We start from the raw sequence: 22,590 nt of genomic DNA, 5'->3' as shown, positions 1-22,590 counted from the left end.
GTGTTTTTGAGCCCTATAAAGGAAGGAAATTTTAACACATGCTACAACATGGATGAACTTTGAGGACATTATGCTTAGTAAAAGAAGCCAGTCAAATAATGACAAATGCAGTATGATTCCTTATATATGAAGTACCTAGAATAGTCACATTCATAGTAGAATGGTGGTTGCCAGGGGCTAGGGAGAGGGGAGAATGGGGAATTTTAGCAGCGCAATAGTCCCTGCTAGTAGGCTGAGGAGGGAGGATTACTTGAGCTGTACACTTAAGCTTATTATTGAGGTGGGGAAGTTTATGTATTCTGGGATACAGGTTCTTTACCAGATATGTGAGTTGCAAATATTTATTCATTCTGCAACTTCCCTTTTCATTCTCTTAACAGTGTCTTATAAGGACCAGGAATTCTAGTTTGATGAAGTTTAAGTTTTCAATTGTTTTCTTTAATGGATAGTTCTTTGGGTGTCATATGTAAGATATCTTTACCTTACTCAAGGTCAGAAAGATTTTCTTCCTATTTTTTTAAATTAATTATTTTTTATTAAATCATAACTGTATATTGATGCACATATGGGGTTCAGGGTACTGCTTTAATATACAATGTGAAATGTTTACATTGAACTAAGTTACACATCCATCACAATTATACTCATTTCTTAATAGTTTTGAAATGTACCATTGCATCATGCACATTAGGTGAGGTCCCCCTAAATACCCTCCTTCCTTCCATATCCCTCCTCCCCTCCTCTCTCTCCTCTTCCCTTCTACTTTCTTGACTATAGTTAGGTTTTGCCATTCATATGAGTGTGTAGGTGGTTCTATATTAATTTCGTAGTAGTTTTGAGTACATTGGATACTTTTTTTTCCATTCTTGAGATACTAAGAGTACTAAGAATATGTTCAGCTCCATCCAGGTAAACATAAAAGATGTGACGTCTCCATCTTTTTTATGGCTGCATAGTATTCCATGGTGTACATATACCAGCATTTGTTAATCCATTCATGGGTCGATGGGCACTTGGGCTGTTTCCATGTCTTGGCTATTATGAATTGGGCTGCAATAAATATTCTGGTGCAAATTCTTCCTATGCTTTTATCTAGAAATTTTATAGTTTTAGGGTTTATATTCAGAACAGTTATCACATTTTTAGTTGATTTTTGTATCTGGTACAAGTTATATATCAACTTTCATCTTTTGCATATGAATATCTCATTATTCTAGCATAAATTTGTTGCAAAGACTGTTCTTTTCCCCACCAAGCTGCCTTTTACACTTCTGTCAAAAATCAGTTCTTTGTAAATGGATGAGTTTATTTATAGACTCTATTCTGTTTCATTGATCAATTTATGTATGTTTAGGCCAATACCAAACTGTCTTGATTATTATAGCTTTATGAGTCTTGAAATTAGGTAGTGTCAGCTATCCAAATTCTTTTTCAAAGTTGTTTTGGGTAGTCTAGGTCCTTTTGAAAAAGTTCATTTTCTTATGAACTTTAGAATTGACTTGTCAATTTCAACAACACCACCAAAGCTTGCTGGGAATTTGATTGGGATTGCATTGAATTTTTAGATCAATCTGGGGAGAATTGACATGTTAATAATCTTCCAACCCATAAACATCATGTATCTCTCCATTTGTTTAGATTTTTAATTTCTATAAACAATGTTTATAGTTGTCAGAGCAGGTTTTGCATGTCTATTGTCATATTTATCACTAAGCATTTCATATATCTTGATGCTATTGTAAGTAGGTTTTTTTATTGCAGTTTTTGGCCAGGGCTGGGTTTGAACCCACAACCTCCAGCATATGAGGCTGGCGCCCTACTCCTTTGAGTCACAGGCACTGCCCTGTAAGTAGTTTTTTTTTTTTTAATTACTATTTTTAATTATTTGTTGCTAGTATAAGAAATACAATTAGTATATTGATATTGTACATTGGAAATTTGGTACAACTATCTTATTATTCTAGTATCCTTCTTTGTAGATTTCATTGAATTTTCTACATAGACAATCATGTTGTCTGTGAATAAAGGCAGTTTTACTTCTGTTCCAATCTGTATGCTTTTCTTTTTCTTTTCCCTGTTTATTGCACTTAGAAGAAAATTTAGGAGAGTGGTTCTCAACCTGTGGCTTGTGACCCCTTTGTAACAATGAAAATATATCGCGACATTAGGAAGGTTGAGAACCACTGATTTAGGACATTTGAATAGGATCAGTGAGAGTAGAACCTATGACTTATTTCTGATCTTAGGGGGGAAAACATTCACCTGTTTACCATTAAGTATGATGTTAGCTATAACTTGGTCTGTAGATGTCCTTTACTATGTTGAAGAAGCTCTTCTATTCCAACATTGGTAAGTTTTTCTTCCTTAATAAGAAATGGATATTAGATTTTATCAAATGCTTTTCCTGCATCTATTCATATGGTTTTCTTTTTTAGTGTGTTAGTATTGGTAAACTCACATTGATTTTCAAATGTTAAGCTAACTTTGAAATCCTGAGATAAATACCACTATGTCATGATATTTCATCCTTTTTAAATATTGTTGAATTCTATTTGCTGAAATTCCATTTATAATTTCTGTATCTTGTTCATGAGGGATATTAGTCTGTCATTTTCTTTTGTTGTAATGTCTTTATCTGGTTTTTGTATCGGGATAATACTACCTCATAGAATGAACTGGGAAATATTACCTTCTCTTCATCTTCTGGAAGAGTTTGTGTAGAATTGTTATAATTTATTTTTTTAAATGGTAGAATTCACCAGTGAGGCTATCTAGGTCTAGAACTTCTTTATGGGAAGGTTTTTAACTATATATTTAATTGCCTTAATGGATATATGGCTATTAAAGTTGTTTCTTTCTTCTTTAGTTTTTGTTTCAGGTTGTACAAAGCTCTGTTATTGGGTAAACAATAGTTTCCAATTGTTATGTTTTCCTCCTGATAAATTGTTCCTTTTATCATTATGAAATTGCTCCTTTTTTTTCCCCTGGTGATATTTTTGCTCTGTCTACTTTATCTGATATTAATGTAGTTGCTCTAACTTTCTTTTGATTAGTATGAGCATGATAAATATTTTCTGTTCCTTTTATTTTTGTCTATTTGTCTCTTTATGTTAAAATAGGTCTTACTTTATGGTTGGGTCTATATTTAATATAATAATCTCTTCCTATTAATTATAGTAGTTAGACCACTTATGTTTAATGTGAGTATTGACATTTAGGTTTAAGTCTGTCATTTATTTGTTTTCTATTCATCCCATTACTTCTTTGTTTCTTTTTTCCTTTTTCTGCCTTCCTTTGAATTGCATATTCTTTATGGTTCTCTTTTATCTCCTTTATTAACATATTACCTGTAACTTTAAAAAAAAAAATCAAGACCAGGCAAAGTTCAAACTTACTGCCCCTGGCTTGCAAAGCCGGTGCTCTGATTACTGAGCTATAGCACCAAGCTCTATAATTCTTATGTTGATATTTCAATGGCTGCTTTCAAATTTATAATATAAATCTTTAACATCACAGTCTACTTTCAAATGATATTATATCATTACATGTACAGTATACAAACTTTACAATAATACATTTCTCCCCTCCTGATCTTTATGCTAATGTTGTCAGACATTTTACTTTTATACATGTATGTTATAAATCCATATTATATTATTATTTTGTATAAATACTCAATTATCTTTTAAAATACAGATACAAACATAAATCACATTTCTAGTGTTATCATTCCTTTGTGTAGGTCCACATCTCCATCTGCTATCATCTTGATTCTGCTTGAAGAATGTCCTTTAACATTTCTTGTAGTAGGGTTGTGTTTTTTTTTTTTGACAGAGTCTCAAGTTGTCAACCTTGGTTAGAGTGCTGTGTCATCACAGCTCATAGCAACCTCAAACTCTTGGGCTTGAGTGATTTTCTTGCCTTAGTCCTCCCAAGTAGCTGGGACCACAGGTGCCCGCCACAACACCTGGCTATTTTTCTTTTTTGTTGTTTCAGTTGTCATTATTGTTTTAGCTGGCCCGGGCCAGGCTAGAACCTGCCAGCCTCAGTGTATGTGGCCAGTGCCTTACCCACTGAGCTACGCGCGCTGCCCTGGTTGTGATTTTTTTTTTCCAGCTTTTTTGTATGTCTGAAAAAAATATTTTACCTTCCCTTTTGAAAGACATTTTCACTTGTATAGAAATTTGAGCTTTTTCTTCTCAATTCTTTAAAGTTACTGCTCCACGGTCTTTTTGCCCACATTATTTCCATATGAGAAATCTGTCGTAAGCCTTATATTTGTTCACATGTAATGTGTCTTTTTGTTTCTTCTGGATGCTTTTAAGATTTTGTCATCATTATTTATGTATTTGTTTAGTTTTGAGACAGAGTCTTGCTGTGTCACCCCAGGTAAAGTGCAGTGAGCCACTGTGCCAGCCCTATCTTTATTTTGATTTTGAACAATTTGATTATGATGTGTCTTGGTATACTTTCTTGGGATTTCTTCTGTTTTAGGTTTGTTGAACTTCTTAGAACTATCGGTTTATAGTTGTTTTTATTTCAAGTCAAGTTTAGCAAATTTCTGGCCTTTTTTCTTTTTTCCTTGGAGACAGAGTCTAGCTGTGTCGCCATAGGTAGAGTGCAATGGCATCATCACAGCTCACAGCAACCTCAAACTCCTGGCCTCAAGCCATCCTTCTGCTTCAGCCTTCTGGTTGGGACTACAGGTACCTGCCACTGTGCCCAGCTAATTTTTCTATGTTTTTAGAGACAAGGTCCCACTCTTGCTCAGGTTGTTCTCAAACTCCTGACTTCAAGGGATCCTCCCACCTTGGCCTCCTAATGTGCTAGGATTGCAGGTGTGAGCCACCACACCCAGCCTCGCTATTTTTTGAAATAGTTGTTTTTTTCTGTGCTCCAACTCTCTTTCTTCCTATAAAGCAGTGACCTTCAACCAGCGCAAGAGGATCTTAGGTGTGCTGGGAAAAACTTTTTGTTTGAAAAATTTTAAAGAATCATTAATTAAATTATTTTCAAAAAAAAGTTCAAAGCACAGTAACTATATTCTTTTTTTTTACTTTTTTTTTTTTATCAACATAATTTAAGTGTGCCACGGAAGTTTAACTATAGGTTCAAGTGTGCCATGAGATAAAAAGGTTGAAAAATGCTGCTCTAGAGAGTTCAGTTACACATATATTAATATTAAGCTGGTTGAAGTTATCCCTACAGTGCACTGATGGCTCTGTACATTTTTTTCATTCCTTTTTTATCTTTGAGTTTCTTTTTGGATAACCTCTATTGCTATTCATTTAAACTCCCTGTTCTTTGTTAGGAGGAGAGGGAGCAAGATCTAATCTATATTAACTGGATTCCATACAGTGTACTTTTCATCTGTCAAAAGATAAAATTACAACAAATTTAAATGTCTTAATAGGCTTTTATTTGAGATTCTTGAATCAGGCAACACTTCATTCTGCGTAGTTGAATGTTACACTCTCTGTGCAAGTTACACTGTTACACTCTCTGTGCAAGTTGTCCCAACTCATAGTACCTTTGCAGTACACTGTTATCCCCATAACACTATAAGGAATGGGGAGCTCAGGAAAGTGAATGAACTTTCCCAGAGCCATACAGCTAGAAACAAATTTTGACCCCAGTTGAATTCAAAGCCAGTAGTGCTATCTAATTCAGCCTCCCAGTTCTGGCTCATAGTAAGGGTTCTTTTTAATTATTTAAAAAATACATTTGTTCTTTCATCAATTTATTATCTTGATGAACATTTATTGATTACCATAGACTATAGCACCTCTGTAAGTTGACCACCCAATGGACTGTAACAAACTGCTCAATGTACAGAGGAGTTCAACATAAGGAACTAGGCTATCTGATGTGTACATGTGGTGTGTGTCTGGTCTCTAAAAATTAGGTCAACTTAGGGAAGTGGTCAACTGTGGAGATTCTACTGTGCGTGTATATGTATATATACATCTATATACATATGTATGTGTATATATAAGTACACACACACACCAGTTACAGAATTAAGGGATGGACAAAATACAGGTAAGAACAAGTGTGGTCCCTACCTCCCAGGGTATTTTTTACCAGTATAAATTACAAATAAATGCTATAAACCTATGGTCTCCAACCCCCTGGGCTGCAAACTGGTACCGGTTTATGGCCTGTTAGGACCTGAGCCACCCAGCAGGAAGTGACTTGGGAGGGGCAGAGCTTCCTCTGTATTTATAGCCACTTGCTGTCACCCGCATCACCCCCTGAGCTCCACTTCCTATCCCGTACCCACCCCCTGCCCTGTCCTTAGATAAATTATCTTCCATAAAACTGGTTCCTGGTGCCAAAAAGGTTGGGGACTGCTACAAACTATTTGATGTGCTATAGTAGGTTTGTTCATTTTTCCAGACATTTTACTTTTAAACATGTGTCAAAATTTTAGTTTAAGCAGGTCACAAGCAAAGAAGCTTACGTGGGTTAATTTAGAGATTGTCTCCCCTAGAAGGACTTTATAGGAAAACAGGGTGATTAGGTAATCACTGTTAGACTGGATACAGTGAAAAAAGGCTTGTTTCAAGATTATTAGATACTGACTGACAGTCAGCTGAGTGGGTGGGTATCTGGCTTCCCAGAAGAGGTCTTAATCTCATTAAAGTTTATCAGAAAATTGCTTACGCATTTTATCAATGCTAATTTCTTCCCAGAAGGAGATTGGGAATTACATCATGCGAAAAGGTTCTAGCCCATATCAAGTTTGGGACTGTGTTTCTTTACTGGGTGTGTGTTACCGTAGAGTGGAGCAGAGGAGAGATGACAGTGGACAACAGCAGCGTGTTCGTTGTCCAGCAGTCCCTGTTCCCTTTGCTTGACAGATATTAACTTGTTAATCCCCACACAGTGTAAGACATAAAGGCTTTTATTATCATCCCCATTTTTGCAGAGGAGCAAAGTAAGGCACAGAAAGTTGAACTTGGCTCAAGGTCCACAGCTGAGGTGTAGTACAAAGGTCAAAGAGGTATCATAAGGAAGGTGGAGGATCTGTTCCCCAGATGGATGATGCAGAGGAAAGCATTCTGGATCCCCACCCCATTCTCTGCCAGAAAGCCAAGCTTGTCATCAGGGGAAGGGCAGGGTCTGGGTCAGTAAAACCAATTCTCCATGCATGTGGCTGGATGTCCATTTGGCTTTACAGGGTAGTTGACTCAAGTCCCAGCTGTGTTTCTAGACCACACATTCTGGTTTGCACAGAATAGAGACCCCCTTTCACCTAGAAGCTTTCAGAGAGATATAAGCAAAGCTTCGAGCCAAGGCAAAAACACATTAGTCCAGCTGGCTACCACGGGTGGTGTGAGTGGTTTCCTGGGATTTCTTTAGCTCTAGCCTGAGGGTTCCATCTTATCTGTTTATTTGACACATTTATGCCTTGCCTGTAAGCTCCACAGCAGAGGGAGTGTTAAAAGAAGAGTCTTACTATTGCAGTGTAAATAAAAGTAAAGATGATAAACTTTTACCAGGTTATGTTCAAATTGATAGTTGATATTACTTCAGGCACAGAGAGAGCCTTTTAGAATTGAATCTGTTAGAAATTACAGGAGATTCTATGTGAAAATTTAAAGAGAACATTTTAAAAATAATATGTCTTATGTCTCCTATAAATTCCACTAGCCCCAATACCACTATTACATTATTTTTACATGTTATTGTTCTCCATGCTGGGAATGTTGTCTATGGTGCATACCTATTATTTTGTATTCGGCTTGTTTTCAGTGACCAGTGGATCATAAACATTTTTCATGTTTCTACATAATTATCATTTTAATGGTCACATAATATTCCATTGTGCAGAGGTACTGTAATTTATTAAACCATTCCCCTAAATGTTGGCCATTTATGTGTTTTTAGTTTGGAGCTTTTATAGATAACACTGCAGTGAGCATCTTCTTGCAAATAGCTTTTTGCTGCTGTTGAATTTCCATAGGAATAATTCCTAATAGAGAAATTACTGGTAAAGGATACAGACATGTATATGGCTCTTTCTCTATGTTGCTGAATTGCTTTGCAAAAATATTATTTAATACAGTGTCATCACTCTGGAATGAATGTACTAGTTTTATCTCAACTTCAATAGCAGTTAGTAAAAACATTTTTTTCCTAATTTGATAGATAAAGTGGTATTCCAGTTGGCTTTAATTTACATTCCTATGTTTACTAGTGAAGATTATTATTTCTCTGTGTATTTATATATATTGCATATAATTTTCTATGAATTATCTGTTCATTTATCTATTGTGGGGTTGGTGTTTTTCTTATAAATGTAAATGGACTTTTTACAGATGAATCATTTTGTCCTGTTGATTCAAATGTTTATCCTGCTTTGTCCATTCTTTTTTTTTTTTTTAGTTTTAATTTTCATTATAAAGAAGCTTTGTATCCATATATATGGGACTTGTCAATCTCTTCATCTGTGAATACTTTTAATTTTTCTGAAGAGGAGAAAATAATTCTTCTATGGATCTATGAGTGTTTTATATGCCTTTCCTCCATTCATTTAATACTGAGTTATACAGAGCCTTTTGTGGGTCATATATACTTCTAGGCTCCAAGGACCCCAAATTCCTCTCCTCTAGATTACACTCTAGTGAGAAGAAACAATAAGCAGGGAACTAACACATATGTCGGGTAGCAATAAATCTTTTTTTTTTTTTTATTGTTGGCGATTCATTGAGGGTACAATAAGCCAGGTTACACTGATTGCATTTGTTAGGTAAAGTCCCTCTTGCAATAGTGTCTTGCCCCCAAAAGGTGTGGCACACACCAAGGCCCCACCCACCTCCCTCCTCCCCTGTCTCTGCTCTTCCTTTTCCCACCCCTACTGTGACCTTAATTGTCATTAATTGTCCTCATATCAAAATTGAATACATAGGATTCATGCTTCTCCATTCTTGTGATGCTTTACTAAGAATAATGTCTTCCACTTCCATCCAGGTTAATATGAAGGATGTAAAGTCTCCATCTTTTATAATGGCTGAATAGTATTCCATGGTGTACATATACCACAGTTTGTTAATCCATTCCTGGGTTGGTGGGCATTTAGGCTGTTTCCACATTTTGGCGATTGTAAATTGAGCTGCAATAAACAGTCTAGTACAAGTGTCCTTATGATAAAAGGATTTCTTTCCTTCTGGGTAGATGCCCAGTAATGGGATTGCAGGATCAAATGGGAGGTGTAGCTTGAGTGCTTTGAGGTTTCTCCATACTTCCTTCCAGAAAGGTTGTACTAGTTTGCAGTCCCACCAGCAGTGTAAAAGTGTTCCCTTCTCTCCACATCCACGCCAGCGTCTGCAGTTTTGAGATTTTGTGATGTGGTGCATTCTCATTGGGGTTAGATGGTATCTCAGGGTGGTTTTGATTTGCATTTCCCTAATAGATAGGGAGATGAACATTTTTTTCATATGTTTGTTAGCCATTCGTCTGTCTTCATTAGAGAAGGTTCTATTCATGTCTCTTGCCCATTGATATATATGGGATTGTTGGCTTTTTTCATGTGGATTAATTTGAGTTGTCTATAGATCCTAGTTACCAAGCTTTTGTCTGATTGAAAATATGCAAATATCCTTTCCCATTGTGTAGTTGTCTGTTTGCTTTGGTTGTTGTCTCCTTAGCTGTACAGAAGCTTTTCAGTTTAATGAAGTCCATTTGTTTATTTTTGTTGTTGTTGCAATTGCCATGGCAGTCTACTTCATGAAGTCTTTCCCCAGACCAATATCTTCCAGTGTTTTTCCTATGCTTTCTTTGAGGATTTTTATTTTTTCATGCCTTAAATTTAAGTCCTATATCCATCTTGAATGAATTTTTGTGAGTGGGGAAAGGTGTGGGTCCAGTTTCAGTCTTTTACATGTGAATATCCAGTTCTCCCAACACCATTTATTGAATAGGGTGTCTTTCCCTCAAGGTATGTTCTTGTTTGGTTTATCAAAGATTAGGTGGTTGTAAAATGTTAGTTTCATTTCCTGGTTTTCTATTCGATCTCAAGTGTCTATGTCTCTATTTTTGTGCCAGTACCATGCTGTCTTGATCACTATGGCTTTGTAGTACAGCCTAAAATCTGATATGCTGATGCCCCCAGCTTTATTTGTATTACTAAGAACTGCCTTAGCTATACGGGGTTTTTTCTGCTTCCATACAAAATGCAGAATCATTTTTTCCAAATCTTGAAAGTACAATGTTGGTATTTTAATAGGAATGGCATTGAATAGGTAGATTGCTTTGGGAAGTATAGACATTTTAACATTGTTGATTTTTCCCAGCCATGAGCATGGTATGTTCTTCCATTTGTTAATATCCTCTGCTATTTACTTTCTGAGAATTTCATAATTTTCTTTATAGAGGTCCTTCATCTCCTTTGTTAGGTATATTCCTAGGTATTTCATTTTCTTTGAAACTATGGTGAAGGGAGTTGTGTCCTTAATTAGCTTCTCATCTTGACTTTCATTGGTGAATACAAAGGCTACTGACTTGTGGACATTGATTTTATATCCTGAAACATTACTGTATTTTTTGATGACTTCTAGGAGTCTTGTGGTTGAGTCTTTGGGATTCTCTAAGTATAAGATCATGTCATCAGCAAAGAGGGAGAGTTTGACCTCCTCTTCTCCCATTTGGATTCCCTTTATTTCCTTGCCTTGCCTAATTGTATTGGCTAGAACTTCCAGCACTATGTTGAATAGTAATGGTGACAGAGGACAACATCGTCTGGTTCCAGTTCTAAGAGGAAAAGCTTTCAGTTTTACTCCTTTCAGTAAAATATTAGCTGTGGGTTTGTCATAGATAGCTTCAATCAGTTTTAGAAATGTGCCACCTACGCCTATACTCTTTAGTGTTCTAATTAGAAAAGGATGCTGGATTTTATCGAGTCTTTTTCTGCATCTATTGAGAGGATCATGTGATCTTTATTTTTGCCTCTGTTAATATGGTGGATAACGTTTATAGACTTGCGTATGTTAAACCAGCCTTGCATCCCTGGGATGAAGCCTACTTGATCATGATGAATGACTTTTTTGATGATAAGCTGTAATCTATTGGCTAGGATTTTGTTGAGAATTTTTGCGTCTATATTCATGAGTGAGATTGGTCTGAAATTCTCCTTTTTGTTTGGGTCTTTTCCTGGTTTGGTATCAGGGTGATGTTTGCTTCATAGAATGTGTTGGGGAAGATTCCTTCTTCCTCAAGTTTTTGGAATAATTTCTGCAGTACAGGAATAAGCTCTTCCTTGAAGGTTTGATAGAATTCTGGTGTGAAGCCATCTGGACCAGGACATTTTTTGGTTGGAAGATTTTTTATTGTTTCTTTGATCTCAGTGCTTGAAATTGGTCTGTTCAGGAGCTCTATTTCTTCCTGGCTGAGTGTAGGGAGAGGGTGTGATTCCAAATATTTATCCATTTCTTTCACATTGTCAAATTTCTGGGCATAGAGTTTCTGGTAGTATTCAGAGATGATCTCTTGTATCTCTGTGGGATCAGTTGTTATTTCCCCTTTATCATTTCTGATTGAGATTACTAGAGATTTTACTTTTCTATTCCTTGTTAGTCTGGCCAATGGTTTATCTATTTTATTTATTTTTTCAAAAAACCAACTCCTTGTTTCATTAATTTTCTGAATGATTCTTTTGTTTTCAATTTCATTGATCTCTGATTTGATTTTGGATATTTCTTTTCTTCTACTGAGTTTAGGCTTAGATTGTTCTTCTTTTTCCAATTCCGTAAGATGTCTTGTGAGATTGTTGATGTGCTCTCTTTCTGTTTTTCGAATGTAGGCATCTAAAGCGATGAATTTTCCTCTCAAAACTGCTTTTGCAGTATCCCACAGGTTTTGGTAGCTTGTGTCTTCATTGTTGTTATGCTCAAGGAAGTTAATGATTTCCTGTTTTATTTCTTCCTGCACCCATCTGTCAAGAGCTGATTCCTGTACTGCAGAAATTAGTCCAAAGTTTGTTTAATTTTCATGCCTTTGTGTGGGGTCGAATGTTTTTGTTAGAGTTGAGTTCCACCTTTAGTGTCTTATGGTCTGAGAAGATACAAGGTAAAATTTCAATTCTTTTGATTCTGTTGATATTTGTTTTGTGTCCCAGGATATGATCAATTTTGGAGAATGTTCCATGGGGTGATGAGAAGAATGTATATTCTTTATCTTTGGTATGGAGAGTTCTATATGCGTCTATCAAGCACAGTTGTTCTAGGGTCTCATTTAAATCTCTTATATGTTTGTTTAATTTCTGTTTAGAGGATCTGTCCACCTCTGTAAGAGGAGTGTTAAAGTCCCCTGTTATTATGGTATTGTCGGATATCATATTGCTCAGACTGAGTAAGGTCTGTTTCAAGAATCTGGGAGCATTTAAATTGGGTGCATAAAAATTTAGAATTGAAACGTCTTCTTGTTGTATTTTTCCCTTGACCAATATAAAGTGATCATCTTTGTCTTTTTTGACTTTAGTTGCTTTAAATCCACATGTATCTGAAAATAAGATTGCAACTCCTCTTTTCTTCTGAATTGCATTTGCCTGAAAAATTGTCTTCCAACCCTTGACTCGGAGTTTCAATTTGTCTTTTGAAGCCAGGTGTGTTTCTTGCAGACAGCAAATGGATGGCTTGTGTTTTTTAATCCAGTCAGCCAATCTATGTCTCTTCGGTGGGGAATTCAAGCCATTAACATTTATTGAGATAATTGATAAATGTGATAGTATTCTGTTCATCTTATTTTGTGAGAGTCCATTGCTTAGTTTTATCTTTTGCATCAGTGTGGAAGTTAGGTTCTGTCCTTTAATCTCTGAGTTCTTACTTTGCTGTTGATCCATTGTGATGGTCAGTGTGTAAAACAGTTTGAAGTATTTCTTGTAAAGCTGGTCTTGTGATGAATTTCCTCAATGTTTGTATATTTGTAAATGATTTGATTTCTCTGTCAATTTTAAAGCTTAGCTTAGCAGGGTATAGAATTCTGGGCTTGAAATTATTCTGTTTAAGTAGATTGAAGGTAGCTGACCATTGTCTTCTTGCTTGGAAAGTTTCATTAGAAAAGTCTGCAGTCACTCAGATGTATTTGCCCCTGTAAGTCAACTGGCGCTTACTCCTGGCAGCTTGTAGAATCTTTTCTTTTGTCTTGACTTTGGACAGGTTCATCACAACGTGTCTTAGAGAAGCTCGGTTAGAGTTGAGGCAACCTGGGGTCTGATATCCCTCTGAAAGTAGTGTGTCAGAATCTTTGATATTTGGGAAATTTTCATTTATAATATTCTCTAGTATGGCTTCCATTCCTCTGTGGCATTTTTCTTCCCTGTCTGGGATTCCTATAACTCGTATGTTGGAACGCTTCATAAAGTCCCATAATTCTGACAGTGGCCGTTCTGCTTTCTCTCTTTTCTTTTCTGCCTCTTTAACTATCTGAGTTATCTCAAGAACTTTGTCCTGTACCTACAAAATACTTTCTTTTACATGGTCTAGCCTGTTGCTGATACTTTCCATTGCATCTTTAAGTTCCCTAATTGACTGCTTCAGTTCCTTCAGCTCTGCTATATCCTTTCTATATTCTTCATATTGTTCATCTCTTATTTGATTCTGTTTTTGGATTTCCTTTTGGTTATTTTCCACTTTTTAGCAGTTTCCTTCATTGTTTCTGTCATTTCCTTCATTGTTTTCATCATGTGTATTCTAAATTCCCTTTCTGTCATTCCTAACATTTCTTTATAAGTGGAATCGTCTGCAGTAGCTACCTCATGGTCCCTTGGAGGGGTTGCTCTGGACTGGTTCTTCATGTTGCGAGGAGTTTTCTGTTGGTTCTTCCTCATGAGTGATTTCTTTTATCTGTTTCCTTGCCCTAATTTTTCTTTCACTTCCTCTTGCTCTTAAAGTTCCTATGCTGGTTTTCCACTATTTTTGTCTTCCTCTTGGGGTCCGGAAGTCTCTCGCTGACTCCCTGTATCCTCAAAGGGATGGTTATAGGCAGATCCCACCAGCCAGAGATGCCTGGAGTCTTATCTCCCAGACTCACAGTGTACAGTTAGCTGTTACTCGGCTGCCATCTTACTCTCACTCCAGGTAGCAATAAATCTTATAAAGAAAAAAATAAAGCAGAGCCAAGGGATATAGAATAACAAGGGAAAGATTTGGCACTCAAGAAAGATCACTCACAAAGTGACATTTGAGATGGGGGAGGCAGGGAAGCCTGCTGTCCATAGGTATCATTTGAGCAGAATGAGGTGACAGAGGGAACAGCAAGTGTAAAGACCCTGAGATATGACAAACATGACTCGTTGACAAACAGGGAAAGCCATGTCTTAGAGTAGAGAATAGGTTAATATAGCCACCCTCCCCCAACTTTACCTCATTTCCCATCTGCTAGAGACCTTGTTTCCTTTTCTAGCTGATTTTTTAAAAAATTTCGATTTCCCTATCTCTAAGTAACATACTTATGCAACTATTTTTCTTTTTTCTATTTTAAGCATTATTATTTACTGATTTTTCCTATGGAAGATGGCGATTTAGCTCCTTTACCCTGTATCCACACCAGAAGAACACACTTCCCTTATCACGTCCTTATATCATAATGGAGATTATATTAATATTTAGTGTGAACAGTGTGCTATGTGAAGATGTACTATAGTCACACCTGAGCTGTATGATCCCTTTTAGGCACAATGTTTTATTTTCCAGAGTTAATTTTTTTTGTTTTTTATATGTATGTTTTTTTACTTAGTTTTCTCTGTATTTATTTTAAATTCAGTTCAGTACTTTAATTGGATAAATACCTTCCCAGTACTTTCAACTACATCAGGCGCCTGATCTTTCAGTTTCAGTTCCTTGTTGAAATCTCTCTGGAGATTTCTGGCTTATGTCATTCTTGTCTGGTTTATTCTCTGGTGTACAGCTCTCAGCCTGGGATCAATCTTCCCCAAGACTCCCTTTCCCTCTCTTCCATTCAAATCTTCTGTTTTCTGTATCTAGTACCTTTTCCTTTCATGATTTGCTGCCTGTTTTTGATAGAGCATATCCTCTACCAGCTTCTTGAAAAGAGGTGTTTGAGATGTTGACATACTTCCTTCTTCGTCCTTCCATTCCTTTTTTTTTTTTTAATTAAAAGGGATGGTTGCAGCTTCCTACATTTTGCTAATCTATGGATTGCTTCATCATCCCTGTTTGGTTTTTTTAGCCCTTCCAACACTTTGGTAACTAATCTCCATATTGAATTCCCTCTGTGAAAAAACCTGGCATGGCTTAGTTTTTCTGCCTGGACCCTGACTGAAACAGATTCTCTGGACCAAACTTTCCAATCAAGAACTCTCAGATTCTTGTTACAAACAGGATAGAGTGGAAATCCTCTTATTCAACATTTCATAATCTGATCTCACCTTACATTTCTGCAGTTCACACTCACTGTTCATTTTTTTTAGACTTTTTCCTTCCCTCCCCACTTCCATCTCTTGCTCCATCTAGGCAGGTCTGCCCATTGAAACCCACCTCTCCTCCCCCATCCCAGTAACATTCTGTTCATAGTTCAAGGCTCAATTTGAGTGTTATTGCCACTATGAAGTCTTCCTCCGGATCAAATGAAATCCTGAACTTCTCTTCCCTGAGGTTGGAGAGGATTTTAAGTGACACTTTTGTTAACACCCTGAACTGTAAGTTTATCTGTTTCCCTAGAGATTACACACCCAGTCAACAAAGATTTATTAAGCCCCACTAATGGGTAAAACCCTCTTCCAAATTTGTGAGAGTATATATTCATTCACAAGCTTAAAAGACTTCTGGATGAAAGTAGAATTAACAAAAGTATGTATAAATTTAGATTAATCCAGCAGTCTCAACCTTTTTGTCACCAGGGACAGGTTTCATAGAAGACAATTTTTCCACAGACTGGAGGTGGATGGTTGTGGGATGGTTCAAGTGCATTACATTTATTGTGCACTTTATTTCTATTGTTATTATATCATAATCTTTAATGAAATAATTATATAACTCACTATAATATAGAATCAGTGGTGGCCCTAAGCTTGTTTTCCTACAACTAGGTGGTTCCATCTGGTGGGTGGCAGGAGACAGTGACACCGAAGTGTGTTGTTTAGGTCCACCTGACATCAGGCATTAGATGGAACTAATCCTTGTAAGGAATGTGAAACCTAGATCCCCCAACATGGACAGTTTACAGTAGGGTTCACACTTCTATGATAATTTAATGCTGCTGCTGATCTGGCAGGGGGTAGAGCTCAGGTGGTGATGCAAGTGATGGGGAGAGGCTATAAATACAGATGAAGCTTCACTTGCTTATTCACTGCTCACCTCCTGTGCAGCCTGGTTCCTAACAGGCCATGAACCAGTAATCTTCAGCCACCCAGAGTTTAGGACAATAGGATTTATCCATTAAAGTGTAGATTAATTTAGATTGATTTCCCACTAGAGTCTAGATAGACTTGAGTACAGGGAATTAGAACTGGGTGAGAAGGACAGGAAAATGTAGACCTGGTTGTAAAGAGATTTAGTTGAACTAACAGATAGTTATGAAGAAATTGTCACAATTCAGCTAAGAGAAACAAGAATTAAGAAAATGAAAGAGACACGGAAGGCTGAGTGGGAAGATCCACATGTCTGTTTCTTAAATATAGAAGAACAATGAGAATAAGAGAAAGGCAGTCTTTAAAGAGAAAAGGGCTGGAGAGTTTCCAAAATTGATGAAAAATATAAACTCTAATATTAGGGAAGTAAAATAAATCTCAAGAATGTAAATGAGGGAGGCGCCTGTGGCTCAAAGAAGTAAGGCACCAGCCCCATATACCAGAGGTGGTGGGTTCAAACTCGGCCCTGGACAAAAAAAACTGCAAAAAAAAAAAGTAAATGAAAAGAAACACACATTTAGCACCTTGAAAGTGAAATTGTGTAATATTGATATGTCTTAAATCATTGACTCAGCACCTGTGGCTCAGGCAGCTAAGGCACCAGCCATATATACCTGAGCTGGTGGGTTCAAATCCAGCCCTGGCTCGCCAAACAATGATGATGGCTGCAACTAAAAACTAGCCTGGTGTTGTGGCGGGCACCTGTAGTCCCAGCTCCTTGGGAGGCGGAGGCAGGAGAATCACTTGAGCCCAGGAGTTGGAGGTTGCTGTGAGCTGTGATGCCAAGACCCTGTACCCAGGGCAACAGCTTGAGGCTCTGTCTCAAAAAAAAAAAAAAAAAAAAAAGATCTTAAAACATGCACAGAGGAAAGATGGATGTCCTACTAAGGACAACAAAATTGGAAAAATAGCTGACTTCTCAGAAGCAACTATGGCAACCAGAAGATGTCTTCAAAATGCTAAATAGGGGGAAAATATCAAACAAAATTTTATATGATTATAAATGATCAAGAAAGACATATTCAGACAAACAAAAACTCAAGAGAGTTTGCACCAGAAGAACAGTCACCAAAAGAACTCGTAAAATGTGTATTTAAGAAAGAAGGAAACTGGCTCAGCACCCATAGCACAGAAGTTACGGCGCCAGCCACATACACCGAGGCTGGCAGGTTCGAACCCAGCTGGGGCCAACTGCAACAAAAAAATAGCCGGGCATTGTGGCAGGTGCCCGTAGTCCCAGCTACTTGCAGGGTGAGGCAAGAGAATCGCTTAAGCCTAGGCAGGAGTTTGAGGTTGCTGTGAGCTGTGATGTCACGGCACTCTACCAAGGGTGACATAGTGAAACTCTGTCTCAAAAAAAAGGAAAGAAGGAAAGCTATTGCAGAAGGAAAATTAAATATGCAATGGTAAATGGTAAATATAAAATAATTTTATAAAACAACACTGATTAATTATGGAATAAAAGAAAGAGTTAGATCTAAAATTTAAACATACAACATGGAAGGGAATGAGCACAAAGTGTTCTACAGTCCTTGATTTGATTAAGTGTTATTAATTTTGGATTTTAACTTAAACATTCATATTAAAAACTTAAAAGTAAACCCTAAAATGATAGAAATGGAATATATGACTTGTAAAAGAGTAAACTATAATTTAAAAACTTCTGTCCTTTATAAAGAAGGTTGTAAATGAAGAAAAAGTGGAAAAATGGTGAATCAAAAAGCACCATCTAAAATGGTTGAATAAATCCATATATATTTGTAATTACAATAAATGTAAATAGATTTATCCTGAAAATTAAAAGACAAAGGTTGATCAGAATGGATTAACAAAGACCCAAATTCAGCCTGCTTATTTGCAGTTTATGAGACAGAAAAATCAAAAGTAAAAGAATGGAAAAAAATACAATTTTTTGCAACACTGGAAAGCTAGTGTAGCTATATTAATTTCACAAAAATAAATTTTTAAAGCAAGAAGCTTTATCTTCACAACATAATTGACTTTTCAATTCTCTAGGAAGATAACGATTCTAAACTTATATGTACTTAATAACTTCAAAATATACAAAGCAAAAAGAGGCAAGGAAAAATGAACAAATCCACTCTTATGAGTTGGAGATTTAAATATACTTCTCTCAACAATTGATTAATAAAATAGGTCAAAAAAACTAATAAACAAATGAAAGACTTGAAGAAAGCCAATCAAGATGCGTAATGTAGTGATCACATGTCCTTCTCAAGCACATAGGACCAGTTCCTAAAAAACAGCATTGTCTGAGGTCCACAGCAAGGCTTAGTAGATCATGAAAAAGCAAGACGTGGAAAGAGGGCGTGGTGTGCTGTGATTTGTGTCTTAGCAGGTAAATACACACATACACAATATATAATACACATGTATGCTTATTAGGTATAAAGCATTTCTGGAAAAAGAAACAAAAATCTGAAAATCACAGTTTCTTTTGGGGAAGAAGACTAAGGGTTAGGATTGGGCAGAAACCTATTTTTCATCTTATATATCTTTGTTCATTTTTTTCTGTTATCTGTGTTTTACTTTTCATTAAAATCACAAATTAAATATACTATGTATATTTAAGCAGCCACAAAAATAGTTTAAGGCAATAGAAATATTTAAAAAGTGTGCTGTCAGTGAGCACTGTAAGCTGAGAGAGAAGGCCGTCTACTTATGACGAGTGGAGCTGCAGAAGGCTTCGGAAAGAAGGTTTTTTTGTTTTTGTTTTTGTTTTTTCTGGGTCTCGAGGTTCAGGTAGATTGAGATTGAGAAAGAAAGGGAGAGCATTCTAGGTTCTTAAAACCTCCGGATGCAACTCCACTGAGGCTCATGGGTTGCAATCACTAGCCCTGGAGATTGATACAGAGAAAGGATGTCACTGGTGAAGTTTGAAGGAGTAGAGTGGGGTTATGGATGATGTGAATGGAACTGACCCAATCACCCTAAGCAAAGGCCAAACCCAGCCTGGGAGGCCCTGAGATAGCAAAGTTGGGATGTCATAAAAGCATTTCTTTTCTTTTCTTTTTTTTTTTTTTGTTGTTGCAGTTTTGGCAGGGGTTGGATTTGAACCTGCCACCTCTGTTATATGGGGCCAGTGCCCTACTCCTTGAGCCACAGGTGCCACCCCTAAAAGCATTTCTATTAATAGAACTCTCTTGCTCTTTGGCCTTTGCCACAGGCAACCTCCCATCTCCTTGCAGTAGCTAGACATTTTGGCCAAACATTTCTGCCAAACATTTCCTTTGTTAAGAAAGCACAGATGAACATGGGTCCTCTCTCAGAAAGTGGGAAGATCCATTTAGAAACAACATGGCTTTCAACACCCAGACCTTGATTTTCAAAACTGCTATCAATTTGGCTTATGTTAAAAAAAAGAGAGAGAGAGAAAAAAAAATTGGCTTATGTTGTAGCTGAGTTTCTGAGCACAGATTAAATGTTTCACAAGTGGCCTTAACTGCTAGGAAGTGCTGGGGACAGCAGCTGGCGCTAGCCAGTGAGAGCAGTGATGGCAATATGGACAGGAAGATAGTACTGACCAAGTCCAGCTTGCTGGTCTTCGTGTTAGAATAGCCATTTTATGCTATTTGTATTTGAGGTTCCCTGCCTGGTATTCAAGGCCTCTTACAATCTACATTCACCTCATCTTCATCCATTTTATTCTTCTATAACCAGAGAATGGACAAGAAAAAGAGAATGGACAAAAATTTCTTTTAAAGAAAAGAAATTGATTTCTTATAGTTCTAAAGGCTGGCAAGTCCAATATCAGGCTGCTGGCATCTGGTGAGTGCCCTTTTGCTGTGTCATCCTACCTAAGATGGTGCAAGAGAGGGAGTAGAGGAGGGAAGAAGTGAAGAGGAGGGAGGGAGAAAGAGAGGGGACAGAGAGTGAGAGTGATTGAGAGAGAGGGAGAGAGGCTTGCCCTTTTATAAGGGGCCCACTCCCACAATAAGGACATTAATCCATTCATGAGGTTGGAGCCCTTATGCCCTAATCACCTCCATTAGACTTCCCAGAGCTATTGCATTGGGGATTAAGTTTTCAGTGCATGGTTTTGGAGGGACACACTGAAATCATAGCACACCTTTCCCATTCAACATTCATACTTCCACCCACCTCAAAACCTACATTCTTTATAACACCCTTTCTCCTAGGTGTCTTGCTTGTTTTTGATATTTTGCCATTGCTTAAAACCTCCACTTCCAACACTCAACCGGAGGGTGGGTGTTGATGGTGGTACAGAGATGGCATGTTATTTACCTGCTCTCAATTAATTGCACATCTTAAGTGGGGTGCAGGGATAAAACTTAGGTAATATATGCATATGAAACTGTTAAGAATAATAACTGGTTTATGAGCAGGAGAAATCGCAGGAGAATGGAAAGTCTTACTGAATTATGTAGGAAGCAAGAGACCTGTATTTTAGTTCCAATTCAGCCTCTGACTCGCTATGTGTGTCTTTCAATTGCTGCAAAACTAGTTTACCCTAAGACTTCATGGCTTAATGCAATGATCTGTTTTATTATATCATGATTTTGTGCGTCAGGAATTTGGACGGATCTCAGCTGATGATCCTTCTGTTGCAGGTGACCTTGATTGAGGTTAGGTGGTGGTACTTAGTTGCCAGAGGGGTTGGTCTGCTCTGGGGGAAGGTACAAGATGGTATCACTTACTAGTCTAGCATCTTGGCAGATGTGATAGTTTCCTAGGGCTGCCTTAACAAAGTATCACAAAACTGAGTGGTTTAAAATAAGAGAATATATTCTCTTACCGCTGAAATCAAGGTGTTGGCAGGACTATGCTCCCTCTCAAGGTTATAAGGAAGAATCCTTCCTTACCTCTTCTGGCTGCTGGTGATTACCATCATTCTGTGCTTTTCCTTGGCTGATGGATACACCACTCCAGTCTCCGCCCTCATCTTTACCTGGCCTTTTCCTCCGCGTGTCCGTGTCTCTGTGTACAGATTTTCCTCTTGTAAGAAGGCCAGTAATATTGGATTTAGGGCCAACCCTAATCCAGTACGGCCTCATCTTAATTATATTTGCAAAAACCCTATTTCCCAACAAAGTCACAGTCACTGATTGCAGATGGACATGAATTTTGGAAGGACACTCTTCAGTTTGGTATAGCAGAGTCAGCTGGAAGCTTAGAGTATCTGGATGTGGTTCTCCAGTGGGGTCTCAGGGAGATCCACCTGAAAGGTGCAGGATTCTTATGCAGTGGCCTTGGAAGTCACAGACTGTCATTTCTGCCATTTTCCATTGGTCAATCAAATCACAAAGCCAGCTGATATTTAGGGGATGGGGGTTAAACTCCAATACATGATGCAAGAAGTGTCTGAAAGTTTATAGCCATTTTCAACCTGCCACACTGTGTTCCATGTACTTTGGTAGACATTTTCGTACTTGCTCATTTCACCCTCCTAACCATCCTGAGTCAGATTATGCTCACCCTTCATGTGGAAAAACCAAGGCTCAGAGAGGTCAAATAACTTCTTCAAAACCACACAGCTAATGAACTGTGGAGCTAGGATTTGACGAGGGGCTCTCCCATTCTGAGGCAGCAGCAGTTCTCAGCCTACAGGAACTGTATTAAAGGGCTGCTGCATTAGGAAGGTTGAGATCCACTGTTCTAAAGTATGTTCCTTCCAGGATACCATCCTAGAAAGAAAAGTAGTTCCTTGTTGCTACGAGAGATCTAGATCTGCTCTAGAAACATCGGGATGGCATACACATGAGCCTCTGTGCCTATACCATTGCAGGCAGTCGGGGATTATGCTAATCACAGCAATGGCAGATTTTCCTGGGCCCAGACTCCTCCACCAGGAGCATCATTTAACTGCTGAACCCTCCTTTCCTCAGTCAGCAGTCCTACGGGTCTCAGATGTGCTCATTGGTGTAACGGTTGGCATCACCAGCTGTGCCCACCTCTGCAGGGGCACTGGCTGCTGTCTCTGGGCCCCAAGGGATTGGTCCTCCTGTATGTCACATCTCCTGTTTACCATTCCCCTAACAGCCTTTGTTAACACTTCTTCTATGGCCTGAGTCCAGATGCGGTCACTCCATAGGTGAGGCCCATTGAGGCAGGTACACCCAAGTGTGGCAGGCTGAGGGTACCATGCAGCTGACCTTGGACTGCTGTTTCTCTTTGGATGATTAATAGCTGCATAGCCCCATTGTTGGCAGCTCATATCCCTGCCTTGATGTGACGATATC

At 37.8% G+C, this 22,590-nt stretch overlaps 1 protein-coding gene across 4 annotated transcripts in view; it reads left to right on the top strand.

Annotated features, from left to right (window-relative positions):
- The window catches only part of ZBTB7C (zinc finger and BTB domain containing 7C), a 370,876-nt gene that overhangs the window by 141,966 nt on the left and 206,320 nt on the right, over positions 1-22,590 (top strand). The window contains exon 3 of one of the 4 annotated variants that reach the window (XM_053571874.1): positions 1,762-1,845. The exons of the other annotated variants lie outside the window; for them this stretch is intronic. The gene's annotated coding sequence lies outside the window, so the exon portion shown is untranslated. The remainder of the gene's footprint in view (positions 1-1,761; positions 1,846-22,590) is intronic. 4 annotated transcript variants of the gene reach the window in all.

This window comes from Nycticebus coucang, chromosome 19 (genome assembly GCF_027406575.1).
Source record: "Nycticebus coucang isolate mNycCou1 chromosome 19, mNycCou1.pri, whole genome shotgun sequence".
Lineage (NCBI taxonomy): Eukaryota > Metazoa > Chordata > Mammalia > Primates > Lorisidae > Nycticebus > Nycticebus coucang.
Note: the sequence above shows the minus strand (reverse complement) of the source record. Positions and strands in the feature narration are given on the sequence as shown.